The sequence below is a fragment of the Octopus bimaculoides genome, chromosome 9 (assembly GCF_046866305.1).
Source record: "Octopus bimaculoides isolate indiv1 chromosome 9, ASM4686630v1, whole genome shotgun sequence".
NCBI lineage: Eukaryota > Metazoa > Mollusca > Cephalopoda > Octopoda > Octopodidae > Octopus > Octopus bimaculoides.
This window is the reverse complement of record NC_142936.1, coordinates 93,033,372-93,046,821: the sequence shown is the minus strand read 5'-3', so window position 1 is coordinate 93,046,821 and position 13,450 is coordinate 93,033,372. Positions and strand designations below refer to the sequence as shown.

At 35.5% G+C, this 13,450-nt stretch overlaps 1 long non-coding RNA gene across 1 annotated transcript in view; it reads left to right on the top strand.

Moving 5' to 3' along the window:
- LOC149134271 (uncharacterized) overlaps window positions 1–12,368 on the top strand; it is a 17,478-nt gene extending 5,110 nt beyond the window's left edge. The window contains exons 2-3 of the long non-coding RNA XR_016243250.1: window positions 7,975–8,697; window positions 10,378–12,368. This is a non-coding gene — a long non-coding RNA (uncharacterized LOC149134271). The remainder of the gene's footprint in view (window positions 1–7,974; window positions 8,698–10,377) is intronic.
- Window positions 12,369–13,450: the final 1,082 nt, after the last annotated feature.

The following is a 13,450-nucleotide window of genomic DNA, read 5'->3' as shown; positions in this document are numbered from 1 at the left end:
ACAACGCGGCGTCCACTTCTGTAATTGAACCAAATATGTTCCCATCATAAGCTAAACATCATAACTACCCGGCTACGCTCCTTTACAAACAAAACTGATGCTTCAAAGCGACCACCCATCTAATACGTAATGCGATTGAAGCCACTAAATCTCGGTGAGCGGACGAGAACCAATGCTTTCTGAACGATCAGCAGTGAATAATGCTAACGGTAAATATTGACGCTACTTGTTTCAAGAACGGCCGTTCCAGTCGCTCTACCATTCGTAAAATTCTCGGTGGAAAGATGTAAAATGTTGAACGATTCAGTAGAAGTAATAAGAACTAAACAGGCTTATAATCACAGGTTAGATGTTATTCATAATATGATGTCTTTTAATGTCATATGTGCTAACTACAAATGCATCATTTGATCAAGAAATGTTTTTGATTATTCCTACTTCAACAAAAGAAAACTTTCTCTACAGACGTCAGTAAAAGATGAATTTGATTTATATTGCCAAGTGAAAATTCCTGTAGATTGATTAAATAATATATTTATAAGAAAATAAGTTGACGTACCCTACACACCCACATGTATGTACGTATACGTGTGTATTGATATATGCTTACATGTATATATATATATATATATATATATATATATATATATTATTTACATTAGCTACAATTAACGGACATTTGTCCTCATCTTTTTTGTTGTTAACACAACGTTTCAGCTGATATACCTTCTTGGAGAAATTTCGAACCTAAGGTATTTTTCGATGTTATTATTATTATTATTATTATTATTATTATTATTATTATTATTATTATTATTATTCAGGTCACTCGGAATCTTGGGGTTAGTAGTCCGCGTTCTTAACCACTACGCCATATGCCCGTGGGTAATCATGGAGTTAATTTTAGTGCTTATAAATCACTAGTTAAGGAAGGAGAGGGAAAATATTAAATTTATTAGCCCTAAAATTCACTCCATAATTGCCCACGGGCATATGGCGTAGTGCTTAAGAGCGCCGGCTACTAACCCCAAAATTCCGAGACCTGAACAGTAATAATAATAACAACTTCGAAAAATACCTTAGGAATGAGAGCCCAGGTTCGAAATTTCCCCAAGGCTGGAGGGTATATAAAAGCCGAAACGATTAGGGCAAATATCCGTCAAATGTAAGTAATGTAAATAATATACATAATTCCTCATCTCTTAAATATAGTACAGACCTATATGTGTGTGTGTGTGTGTGTGTGCTTAATCCCAGGCAATCCTTGATCTATAACGAAAGGCATTCCTGCTTTGAAAGGGATTCGTCTGTGAGTATATCTGAGACATTTTTTCCTCGCGTATCTTCCCCGATTTAAGTCGGTAAAAATTATTGTCTGATAAATTTTAAACTTTCAGTTCCCATCCATGAAACGATTATATTAGTTGTAATTAGACGTCGTTGGCCAATTGGTTAAGCAGTTAGTTCAGCAACTACGAGGTGCTGAGTACGATCCTACGACTTGATATCTTGGTTAAATGTAATTTTATGTATCTTTATTTTGAGAGATACATTCTAAACAGATCTGAATAGTCTGAAACAGTTTAGGAAACCCGTCGAATAGATTATGCTTCTAATAAAGGGCTACCAACAAACTCGTCACGTTAACTGTTGGAGAGGATCCTGCGTAATTATTACACGAAGTGTATAACTGTCTGATCTGTGGATTGCGTAGTCATTAACAAGTTAAAGCAGGGGCGGATAATTCACTTGATCGAACGACGGAATCCATTATTGTTAAATGACGGTGAATCATTGATGCTACGAGAACAAACTGTTGTTTTTGTTTTACTTTGTTTACATTACAGCCACAGACAATATCGAGAAAAAGTGTGTCACAAAAATAAAACCGAAAACCATATGCATTAATCCTTTTGCTGTAGTATCCATACGCATGGACCCGTTTCAGCACAGTAGGCGCGTTTCCTATAACAGTATAGATTTAATGTAATGGCAATAATTTGGTAGATCTGAGTGAACAATATGGAATTATCTACACGGAACAGTTGTGGTCAGCAATATAGTATTTGCAGAGTCGTGAAGAGCTTGTTGCAAGCAGGTGAAAGGAAAAGATAGCTGCTGCTCTTGTAATGAAGTTGGAAAATTGATCCGGTTTAGACGTAGAGGAAGCCTGCAAACATATGAAGACATTCACAGTATAAGAACAACAACACGCAGACACACACACGCGCTTGCGCACATACATACACACACATATATACACATACATATATATATATATATATATATATATATATATATATATATATATATATATATATATATATATATATATATATATATATATATATATATATATATATATATATATATATATATATATGTGTGTGTGTGTGTGTATATATATGCATATATATATATGTGTGTATATATATGTATGTATATATATGTGTGCATATATATGTATGTATATATATGTGTGTATATATATGTATGTATATATGTATGTGTATATACATATATGTATGTGTATATACATACATATATATATATATATATATATATATATATATATATATATATATATACATGCTCGCATACATATGTATGTACGTGTGTGGGTATGCGCGTATGTATACATATATTCATTTATACAGACATATACACACACGTGTGTATATAGACATATACGCACACGTACATACATATGTATGTGAGCATATATATATATATATATATATACATGCTCATATACATATATAAGTGTGTGTGTATGCGTGTATGTATGCATATATTCATGTATGTATGTACTTGTATAAATAGATATATAGACATATATACACACATACACACGCACACAATGCACACCCACATACACAATACATGTGTTATATCACGTTAGAGTTTTATGCGCCGATCCTAAGTTACATGCAACGAGCTTAAATGGTCTGAGACAAATCCCGTTCGTTGATGGTGTCGTGATAGTTTCACTTATATCAGCTTATATTCATACACGTATACACGTGCAGGTGCGTAGCCAAGTGATTAGAACATTACCCTCACGATCGCGAGATTATATGTTCGATACTCGTCATGTTTTTAGCAAAACATTTTAGTCTAGTCCACTCGGCTGTAAATGAGGAACAATGCGACGAACTGGCTTTCCGTTCGAGTGGGAATGTTGCGATCTCGGTCATTCATATCGAGGCCAGGTAACCGTATTCATATATATTTGAAAATCACATAAATAATTGTAGGGAGATTAATACGTAAGCAGAAGACAAACAAATAAGTGGTACATGGATTTAGTCAAGTAAAAAAACCTAGTTGTAGAAAGAGCGAAGAAATAAGAAAAGAAACAATACTTTGAACAATGAATAGAGACGTAGAAGTGATTCAGCGCTTCGGGATGTAGCATTAACCAAGTGAAGGAAAAGAAATAAGAAATGTAATGAGAAAAAATAGAGACGCCATGGCGATTTTAAAATACCTGCTTACTATTGCAGATTTTACAGAATTACATACACATTCAGATCGTAATGATGTTCGCTTCGCAATATGAAGGTCACTGGCTCATTCGTGCATTGCTTGAATTTGAATAAATGGTATTTTACCATAGTATAGGGTTATCCCCGAGCTACGTTTGTGCTATTTGTTGGTCAGAAAATATTTACAAAGGACAAACAGTGTCAAAGAATAATATTATTTATTGAAACGGAATGAGAAAATTGGACACCAGCAGACTGATTTAGCCAATGTATTATTTGTCACTGTACGCAAAAACATACACACTCACTCACACACATATATACGAATATATGCACGTGCATAATTAATCATATCCAGGTAAAGTGAGGGGCATTACAATTTATTAATTGATCGGGATTGGTATAAACACTTACCTTCCGTCTCCTCATATACATAAGGAGAAACATGTTTGCATATATCACTGAGAGAAAGAGAAGGGTCACAGAGAGAACGGGAGAAACATTAAAACGTCAAAGTGGTCAGCCTCGAATCAGCGACGCCAAAAAAGCGGCGCCAGAACGGTTTGTCAACACGTCTCTTGCTCTTATTGAAAACTGAGATTTGTTGCATAGTCGGTTACAAGGATGTTGTCGGACGATTTCTCTAACGTTGTCAGGGAAATATTCAGCCACGTATACTAATATTCAATGATCAGGGACCTCTGTTCACTAAATACGTGGAATACGTCGTCGAAAAGTAGTGATCCCTTTATTTCCTTTGATATTTTTCAAAAATAAAGGATGGTAAATGAGAGGGCAAGTAAGGAGGTTCGTCGCTGATAATCAATACAAACGCAATAATGTGTGTGTGCGCGCGCGCGTGTATATATGTATATATATATATACAATTACGTATCATTTGTAAGTAGCAATATATACATTCAATATATATATATATATATATATATATATATATATATATATATATATATATATATACATATTCACCATTGGAAATCATCTATTTTTGGCTCGAAGTTCCATCCTCATATTCAGTTCTTTTCATCGCTTTGGTGAATATATACTATATATATATATATACATATATATATATATATATATATATATATATATATATATATATATATATATATATATGTTTGTATGTATATAAGCATGCATATATATGTACATATATATATATATATACACACACACGCACAAACACATATATATATTTATATGTATATACACATATGCATATATATATATATATATATATATATATATATATATATATATATATATATATATATATATATATGTATACACACATGTATATATATATACATATATATGTATGTGTATATATATATATACATATATATGTATGTGTATATATATATATATATATATATATATATATATATATATATATATATATATATATATATATATATATATTTTTTTATATGTGTATATATATAAAGTTATTTATGAACTAGAAACGACTGCCATTCACAGGACACAAGACGACGTTAGCCGTCCAGAATAATATTTTATATGTTTCGTTCTAAAGGAGTTTTTCAAAGGAATGAAATATCTGCTTCAGCTGATGGAATTTACGGTTAGAAATGGAAGCGTCTATTAATATATGTGTGTATTCTAAATATAGGAACATAACACTTTGGAATAATATAAGTGAGAAGGTGTTTATGAAAGGATGGTGTATGTGTGTGCGAAATAAGATTTCCACTTCCATCAAGAGACCAAATATTGCTGGATTTCGAATTAACTTGCAGGGACATAGCATTATGTAAGGTAATGCATAACACACACACATACAGACACACACATTTGTATTACACATACAAAAGCACGCACGCACACGCACACGCACACACATATAGAGACTCACATACACACGCACGCGCGTGCACACACACACACACACACGTGAATATATCCATTTCCATCGACGCAGATTTCAATGTTAAGCTGATCGCTATTAATAAAACAGTGGGGGGGGGGCATGTGTGTGTGTGCGCGCGTGCGTGTGTGTGTGTGTGTGTGGATGTGTAAATTTGTGGGTTCTAATGTCCGTATGTGTATGTATACATACATATAGATATAAGAATGTACGTGTGCTGTCTATATTAGATGCATGTAGAGTGAAAATTATGGTAAACACAAGTTGCAGTTTGTACCAGTTATTCCCTGCGTACTTTTCACCATTGTCGTTATCTTCATCGTCTGCAGTGGCGTGAAGTAGATACTCGTTGACTCTTTTACTTGTTTCAGTCTCTTGACTGTGGCCATGCTGGAGCACCGCCTTTAGTCGAGCAAATCGACCCCAGGACTTATTCTTTAGAAGCCTAGTACCTATTCTATCGGTCTCTTTTGCCGAACCACTAAGTTACGGGGACATGAACACACCAGCATCGGTTGTCAAGTGATGTTGGGGGCACAAACACAGACACACAAGCACATACACACATACATATATATATACATATATACGACGGGCTTCTTTCAGTTTCCGTCTACCAAATCCACTCACAAGGCTTTGGTCGGCCCGAGGCTATAGTAGAAGACACTTGCCCAAGATGCCACGCAGTGGGACTGAACCCAGGACCATGTGGTTGGTAAGCAAGCTACTTACCACACAGCCACTCCTACGCCCATAGCTCAACCGGATTCTGCAACAGTCGTTCTTCAGGGAAACGTGTGTGTTCGATTTTGTTCTTCTGACTCAATCTGCTTCTAATTCCTTTTTGAACTTGTTCCGTAGCATGAAACGTTGGGACATGGCAGCAAATGATGTTTAAACCATTTAGCATATTGTCATTGTCGGTGACATGGCTTGCAGCGGACCTTGCTCGGTATGTGAGAAGGAATGATAAGTCAAAACAATGACTAAACATCGGTATCTATCGCTCCGAGAAGGGACCTGTGTGAGGTGTCTCGCTTTCGTGTGACTTACTTTCAGGTGTTTTTAACACCAAGCGCAAAGAGACTTTTTTTGTGTCTCACTTAATTGCAAAAGCTGTAGGTTTTGTGGGCGTATCTCGCCTCCGAAAAACTTTTGAAAAATTCTTTGTGAAGGATTTTTTTTTCCTGCTGCTGTGGTCCTGGATTACATTTTGGGGTACCTTTACGGGAATACCTTTTTGGAGGACCTTTATTGGGATACCTGTAGGCCAGGATTACCGGGTGGCCGGAATTTTGTTGCTGTGTATTGAACTGTCTTCCTTCCTTCTTGTTCTCTGCTCTGTCTTTCTGTTCTTTTTGTACTTGGTTTTTTTGTGAACTTTTTGTTGAACTTTTCTTTTTTGTTGAACTTTTTAGTGCACTTTTTTTGGACTTTTGAACTTTTTTTCTGCAACCATGGCAAAAAGAGGCAACACTGTGTTGAAGTGGGAGGTTGTCCCGCCCAAGCAGTGGGTGCATGGCCTTGAGAAGAGGACGGTGGTCTTGCGAACCTTTTCTAGGTCGCGGAATGCCATCGCCCTCTTCGAAAAGGAATAAATTGAAAGGGAACTGGCGAGCTGTTTGCCAGGAAAGGAATTTTCTATCCCGATGGGGGTCAAATTTGCAACGGTGTGGTTGCAGTTTGACTCCCCGGAAGAAGCCTGCATTGTGGCTAGTCAGCCCAAGCAGGGTGAGGAAATTCTGTTTCTCCGCACTTATTGTGGGAAGAGAATTATCAGAGCCAAGGTTTGTGACGATATATGCATCACTGATCACATGCGGGAGTTCTACAGGAGCATCGTAGCCATGTGCTGAGACGGATTGTTTGTGATTTCAACAACTCACTCCTGGAAACATGGATGTTTCGTTCATTATCCTTAAACAAAACTTATTCAGGGACATTTTGAGTGCGATGGGCTTGAAGAAAGTTCTAGCTGGGTCCCTCCTACACGGTCATGCGCTGTTTCTCTTTATATGAAGCCACCATGTCATACACATATACTTCTGATGCAAATGCCTGGTTTCTTCTTATTAGACGGGTAGTCATCATGGTTACATTGAGCTTCGTATATTTGTACCTAAGCGCCATTTTGATGGCCTGTACTGCTCCTTCACTCAGTAATAATATTAATATTAATAATTTCATATGTGTTTCTACTATTTTTGTGAGCATTGGTATGCTAAATTCGTTGCAGTTTTGAGTATGATTTTTATTAGCATCTTCTGTCGGTGCGCTATTCTTCTGTGTTTAGAAAGACACTCCAAATATATTTTCAAATGCGGCGACTCTCCCTGATTTTATTGTCTCCATAGTTATACGAATGTTTGATGAAAACATCTGTTTTTCACCTATAATGTTCCATATTAATAGATTACTTTGTGTATTATAATTTCGTTGTAATAATTAACAATAATTCATTAAGAGAAAAAATTAATTAATAAAACAGTAATTAATGCCATGCATAGCTTCCAGTTAGCAGGAACTGTAATTATGATACAATTCATTTTTAAATTTTGTCTGTTTTTTTAATTACAGATGTGCTTCGAACACGGAAATTTAAATCAAATAATAACAATAAAATTAATAATATTAGCAACAACAACAAAAACAACAGCAGCAATGACAATAAGAAGAATATTTTATTAGAGGCAAAATAAATATTCTGCTTTATAAATCGCCAATTCAGAGAATATTTAGAGAGTGTCACTAAAACTTTAGTGAATACCATGTAAAGATTTGGATATTTTTTTAATATTCTGAAAAAGCATTTTGGCAAAAAACGTGTGTAACATTTTGAAATTTCTTTACTTAAAAATTGAATGAACAAAAGATATGAAAAAATGTATAAATACAACAACAACAAAGTTGTAAAACGGATGAGAAAAATTTTAAAGATAGAATAATATATGAATGTTACAATGCATGAAAGTTGTAATATATGGAAGAAACGATTAACAATAATCTTTTAAGACGGAGATTTGTCAGTTATTAAAGCACCAGATAAAATGTACCATATTAGTTCTGATACTCAGCGCTCTAAGTTCAAATTCCACTGAAGTGCACCTTTGCGTTGCTTTTCCGTTTGTAGATCGACAAGAAGTATAACAAACTTGAACGATGGATTGGAAGAAATATAATATCGTCGAACCGGTCGCCCTGTCTTATTTGTTGTGGCTCCTTCCGTTCAGAGTTCAAATATCACCACGGTTTTCTTACATAGTGGACTTCATCCATCTCTCAATTTAATACAATCACAAGGTTTGTAGATGACTTTGGCAGACTTCATTCTGTTGGAAGTTTTCAATCCAGTCCTCCGGTCGATGGATATCTTCCTTCTTCTCTCCCGTCAAAATATGGGCCCTATCTTTCCACTTACCTTTCTTCACCAAACTATGGGCCCTATCTTACAACTTACGTCTCACCCACCATGATATGGGCCTTATCTTTCGACTAAAAGAGTCGATTTGAGGTTCCTACGTTATCGTGAGACAACAGATTCTTCTCGACGATTGAATGCACGATGTGACAGATGGATGGGGTGAGAGCACTCGGCTAGTATTGCCACGTGAGTAGGTTAGACTAAACTGGAATGAAATGGCTTGCACAATATAAGAAAGAACCACCTAGTCCGAGAATTGTGAGCGTGTATACATACATACATACATACACACACACATATACATATATATATATATATATATATATATATATATATATATATATGTATGTATGTATGTATGTATATGTATGTATATATATAAAGTGTAAACATTTAATATTCTGTCATTTTTGTTATGCAAAACAAGCAAACAAACACGCACATATATACACAAACGTACATATACACACATGTCGTTCGGGGTTCAGTCGAACTGTGTGTCTACTTGGACAAGTCTCTTTTACTACAGTCTCTGCCTATCAAAATATTGTGAGTGGATTTGGTAGACGGATACTGAAAGAATTGCTTCGTATATGTATATATTTATATATCTATATATATATGTGGGGGGGGGGGCATATGTGTGTGTGTTCGTGTGTGTGTGTGCGTGTGTGTGTGTATAGAGAAATAGATAAAGAGAAAGATAGATCTGATGTAGACCAAAGCAGTTTGATTCAGACTCCTTCATAGTCTGAGCTTGAAATGTGTGGCTAGTCTTCGGCCATTAAGGTTATTTTGTCGACTCACTCATATACATATGTGTGTGTGTGTGTGTGTGTGTGTGTGTGTGTGTGTGTGTGTGTGTGTATGTGTGTGTGTGTTCATCACCAACGCTTGACAATTGGTGTGGGTTTGTTTACGTCTCCGTAACTTAGCGGTTCGGCAAAAGGGAACGATAGCGTAAGTACCCGGCTTAGAAGAATAAGTCCCGGGGTCGTTTCGTTGAAATAAAATTCTTCAATGCGTTGCCCCAACATGGCCGCAGACTAATGACTGAAACAAGTAAAAGATAAAACATAGGAATAACTTTTAGAAACAAACACTAATTGTATCGTTATATTAATTATCTTTTGATTAATTTTTGAAAATTTTAAAAACATTTTTGTTTGTAGTAGCGAGAGGAGGAGAAAATTTAGTAAACACATTAATTGATAACGATTATTTTTAAACGTATTTTCCGGATTTTGAACTAAAAAAAATAATAAATATTTCCGATTAGTAATTCCCTTGTATTTTACTAATTTTATTTATTTATTTATTTTTTTTTGTAAAGATATTTTACAGAAACGATTAAAATTAAAGCACACAATACTTCTTTGTTATTTAATTTTTTTTTTAAATCTATTCTAAATTGATGATGTTAATTAAAACGTAAATGTTACTTAGTTTATATGAATATAAATTTACGCTTTTTTTTATTTATTTGCTTCTGACGGAGAACATAAAAAACGGAATATAACTTTTATGGCGATAATGATTTTCTTTATTGGTAATGGCAGACATAATGCGATGGTGGCCAAGAAGGATAAGAAGAAAATAAGCTGATGGTGAGAGAAGGAGGAGGAGGACGAGGAGGACGAGAAGGATGACGACGACGACGACGATGACGACGACGTGTGCATGGTATCCTTGATGAGCGTCTGCGAAACCCGTGAATAGACAGACAGACACACTGATCCTGGGCGTCTGGAGTTGCGCGAAAACCGAATACAACCGCAAACGTGAAAGGCATCGTGTAACATATACCTGGAATTATACAAGAGCTACAACATTGTGTATATTTTCTTCTTTACTTACGGCAGTCATTGGGCCTCGGCCATGCTGGGGCATCCTCTTGAAGTGTATAGTCGAAAGAAATCGGATTCTGGACTTTTATTTTTGATTGCATTTTAAAGTTTGGCACTTATTCAGTTTTTGGATCCACAGAGTGACGGGAATATACCAACAGCCATCAAGAGATGGCAGATTGACAAACATGAATACAAAGACACATACACACACATACACACACACGCACACACACACACACACACACACACACACACACACACACACATACATACACAAACACATATCTATCATACATGCACACACACACATGTATTAGACGACAAACTTCCAAACAGTTTCCATCTCTGAAATTCATTCACGTGAAAGAGGCATTAGATGGCCCGAGTCCCATTATAACACAGTTATCCATGACTCCTCATAATGGAACGAACGCTAAACTACGTGGCCTTAACCACACAGCCATGCCCACGTCTATCAAGACGATAAGGTGAAGACGATTGAGAAACGGCAGAGTTACCATATAAAGTTGTTACATAAGATAACGTTTACATCGTCTGGAACATGACCATCCACACCGATAGGAAGATACCGATATTATCCGGATGAGATACCTCCATGAAAGTCGGAAAGAAGCTGGATACTTGAAAGACATGGACATTGAAATCAAAAAGATGTTGAGGATGGAGACCGAAATATTACAAGCGTCCACTGGGTTTTTAGGATTCAGATAGAAGGAAATAAAAGAGTTCACCAATTATACCCCCAAGCAACATCAATATCGCTCTGCTTGAGAACGTTCCCGTACGGCGGAAATTACTCTAAAGTAAGTGACATATTCTTTATAACACCACAGGCACAATCTTGGAACCTAGCCATACAAGACATTAATCATGAAAATAATAATGTCTTCCAATTACGGTAAATATTAATAGGAATTTCGAGGGAAGAAGTTTTGTTACTTTGTTTCGACGACCTTCAAAGAATGAAAGACGAAGTGGAAATCAATCGGATTCGAAATCAGAAAAATAAAAGCCAGAAAAAATACCGCAAGACATTTTCTCCGGCGCTCTATCTCGTCCACTTCGTTTAGCAGTTCTCCGCCTCGATAGCATTTATAATAGCGATTTCTTTTATTATTCTTAACAGCAACAGCAACAGCAACAACAGCAACCACAACCACAAAAGCAACAGCCACAACAACAAATGCAATAACAACCACAGCAACAGCATCAACAATAATAATAATAATAATAATAATAATAATAATAATAATAATAATAATAATAATAATAATAATAATAATGATAATAATAAAGGAAATATTTTTCTTTCTCTAATATTTCTGTATTTAATATTCATGCGATGGAGTATTTGGTATTAATTGGAAATGAATCAAAATTTGACGTGAAGCATGAAGAAAAAAGTTATAAAAATCTGTTGGCGTTTAATTTTGAATAATTCATTTCCAACCATAACTAGGCCCAGCTCTAACCAGTTTGTCAATCAGTCTATACATGATATAATTGTCCATTCATGTTGAAACATTTTCCAATGCATTCACTTTTCACCTATACAATACCCGAACTGCAATTCGCAAACAACAACAACAACAACGAGAATAATAAATAAATAAATAAAATTCTTTTTTAAAGTGTCAGAATTTACAATCTCTCAGAATAAAATGGTCGTAGTGACATCAGATATGTGTATCTGTGTCTATAAGTGTGCGTGCGTGTGCAAGTGTGTGTGTGTGTGTGTGTGTGTTTGTTTGTTTATGCATGTATGTATGTATGTATGTATGTGTGTATGTATGTATTTATATAATTTCCTTTATTCTTTTCTTTTACTTTTTCAGTCATTAGACTGCACCGCACTAATCGACACTAAGGCTTAATTTTCCTTCTCGTATTTATTTTATGGGACTCATGTGCTGAACCGCTAAGTCATGGGAATGTAAAGAAATCAGCGGGAGTGGAACACAGAAACAAACACAAAGATACATACATACATACATACGTGTGTGTGTATTTGTGTGTGTGTGTGTGTGTGTGACGGGTTTCTTTCCGTTTCCGTTCCCCAAATCCACTCACTTTGATCGGCCCGGGACTATTGTTGACGACCCTTGCCCAAGGTTCCTAGTCGTGGTATTGAAACCGAAACCATCTGCCTGAGAAACAAACTTCTCACGACATAGCTATGGTTGATAACTATGTGCGTCTTTGTTTGAGTATTTCTCCTTTCTTTTTCTTTACGCTTTTACTTGTTTTGGCTATTAGACTGCGGCCTGAATGGACAACGTATTGAAGGATTTCAATTCTTCACTTTTGTTTTTACTTTAACAAAGGATTGTGAGTGTAAGCTGCCCGAATATATGCATTTGAATTGATACCAAGAAAACTCTGTTTTTACTTGCAGTATTTTTTCTCAAAAAGAGACTGTCATGTGGCAACCCCCATCTAATACAGAGACCCACACTAATAACTTAACCCAGAACTGCAGTCTGACAAATTACTTTTCAATCTTTCAAGTTACGATGGCTGAGTAATACGACGTTTTAATTCCTCCTTTCTTCAACGTATTTTAATTTTGTAAAACCCGACTGCTTGATTGACAATTTTTCTATCTACAGTCAGAAGCTATTATCTGGGATATGTCACGAAATGTCTCGTCTCAGCTGATTATTATTTACTCCATAACCATTAGATCTTCCATTTTGTTCCCATTATTCATTAAATTTAATGGCATAAAGACGCACAGGTATAGTAGACGCACCCTATTTTG